Genomic DNA, 2522 nt, shown 5'->3' with positions numbered 1-2522 from the left:
TCTGGGATTTAAACGAGGATCTTCCTGCTGTGAGGCGAGAGTGGTAACCGCTACACCACCGTTCCGCCCATCCTTAATAAGCATTTTTCTAATCTTACATTTATGACAAATGTTTTAGTTGTTGCATTACAACCTAACAGAAAACTGAGTCAATCAACACTTGTAAGTACAAAACCATTAGCAGGATTCACTTATCGTTGGAGTTACGTTCTAATAAAAAGCTGCGATAAGTGAAATTCATGGAGTAGGATTACACATGTCTTAAGGCTGTAAAACTCCTGGGCATTCACCATATTGGTGTATGACAACTGGTTCTCCTGCTGTTTATTTACCTCATTTGATTAACATAATCCTGGTCGAAAAATTCTAATTTTGACATGAAATTTATAAGAAAAGAGCTTTAAACAGGACCATTTTTAAGGCTCAGATATCAAAATTAAAGATTTTATGAGATAAAAATTCAGAAATCTAATTCTTTAACGACTTTTTAAGACCCCGTGGGAACCCTTTGTTCTTAGTTTTTATTTTATTTTGCTTTTGAAAATTGTTTAGATAAGCTTTAACTATTTATTCTTAAATTTCCACTTATTTTTGAGGAACATTTTACCTTAAACAAAAAGTACAAATTTTCAATTAAGTTTGTGAATTAGGTATACAGTTATACAAGTTTTTAACAAACTTTTATTTAAAAAAAAAAGGGATCTAAATAGGCTTAACCCTACAGTTGCAGGAAAAAGTATGTGAATCATTGGAGATTTTCTGGGAATTTTCTAAGCCATTTATATTCACTAATAAATGTCATTTTGAAATATTATTGCTGTATTGTTGAAATACTTTGTTAATTAAAAAAAAACTTTTAGTGGGAAAAAATTGTGCTTTTATGCTGAAAAATAATAATTATTATTATTTTATTAATAGAATGCAAATTTGCTGAGAAATATGTCTTTATGATAGTTATACTATGTTATACTAGTGTTTCTAAAATGTCAATATTTTTGCATCTTAAACTAACATTTTTGAGAGCAAAAATGTACTAAATGACCCAACGTATCATAATTGATGCTATTGATATCTCATAAAATAAATATTGGAATATTTATGATGGACTTAAAAAAATCCAAATACAAAAAAATAGAATTTGAGTTAAACTTAGAAAAAAATCCAGATAGAGTTTCAATCCCCTGTTTTAATCACTAGTAGAACTTTTGTTCAATCTCACAGACCATGACTCCCTCCATTACTTTCAAAGGCACGTCTAAACGAAGCTCCGAGGAACATTAACACAAAGGTGACCTATGTCGAAATGAATAAATGATTTGCCTAAAAACGTCTAAAAAAATCGCTTAAAGCTCTCTGCATGGATGAATGCCACAATTCTTTTAAGTTTATTTTCCACCTTAACAAAGTCATCTATTTTCCATAAACCTATTGCCTAGTTGGGCTTTTTTTTGGACTAAAAATACTCGCCCTCATATTAATTTAATCTGCCCGTGCCAGATACGACTGGCATAAGCGTCGCCTTCAGCCTTTCAGTATCTGAGTGCCCCCCCTCAACCCATCCATCCCTCATATGTCCGAAACACATTCCATCCAGCCACTTCATTCCCCCACTTCATCCTTCACATGTTCTCAAATTTATTTCTCTCTATCTCTTTCCCCTGGTCAACCCATTCCCCTCCCTACATCTCGCCTATCTTCTGCCGCCGCTGCTCCCCTCTTGCTCGGTGACAGTCTCATCACACTCTATCAATCAGGCTTCGGAGGCCCGGACGCAGTGCAGCACCGCTTTGCACAGTCCCTGTCTGCTCCCATCAGTGCCAGTCTCCCTTGCTTTTACTCTAAAAAGGTTTAGGTTGCCAGATATAGTCTCCCCCCCCCTACACACCCCACCACCACCACCACCACTGCACAGCTGCAGGTCAGAAGATGGGAGGGACGGCGCTGAAGTCAAGATTCAGCTTATGCTTGATTGGATATCACTTGACATATACTCCGTGCTGCCTCAGCACTCCAGACGAGCAATTCCTCTTCAAGCAAAGACAGACGTGCCCCCCACCCACCCCCCCACCAACCCCATCATCTCACACACCCGCTTGACAAATTTAAGAAAATTACCGCACATGAGCAAAACTTAATGGCTTTGGGAAATGTCAACTTGATGCAAAAACAGAGAGGTCGGCGCGAGTTTTCTCACCTGCTGCAGGTCTCATCTTGTGGATGACATCTCAGGAAAGAGAACTGCAGAAAACACACCAAACACAGAGGAGTTATCCAGACGCCTGGGATTTAACCCCTGCTATGTCTACATTAAAAGTTGGGTCATCTGGACCCCACAAGACAGCGCCCTGAAGTTTTTTAAAGGATTTTTTATCTTCACTGGTGTCTGTGGCAGACATGAAATCCTGTCCACCTTTGTTATGTGACGAATCACACATCAATGTGAGGGTGGGGTCATCTGGACCCCATAAGAGAGGATGAGGTTTAAGGTTTTCAATTTATGTTATTTTGACTTCTTATATTAA

General features: G+C 37.9%; 1 protein-coding gene across 43 annotated transcripts in view; it reads right to left on the bottom strand.

Annotated features, from left to right (window-relative positions):
* Positions 1-2522, bottom strand: part of LOC112155773 (protein tyrosine phosphatase receptor type D) — a 454394-nt gene that overhangs the window by 257456 nt on the left and 194416 nt on the right. For all 43 annotated transcript variants that reach the window (XM_024287656.2, XM_024287657.2, XM_024287659.2 and 40 more), the window contains one exon: positions 2195-2238. The gene's annotated coding sequence lies outside the window, so the exon portion shown is untranslated. The remainder of the gene's footprint in view (positions 1-2194; positions 2239-2522) is intronic.

This window comes from Oryzias melastigma, linkage group LG18, assembly GCF_002922805.2.
Source record: "Oryzias melastigma strain HK-1 linkage group LG18, ASM292280v2, whole genome shotgun sequence".
NCBI classification, from domain to species: Eukaryota; Metazoa; Chordata; class Actinopteri; order Beloniformes; family Adrianichthyidae; genus Oryzias; species Oryzias melastigma.
Note: the sequence above shows the minus strand (reverse complement) of the source record. Positions and strands in the feature narration are given on the sequence as shown.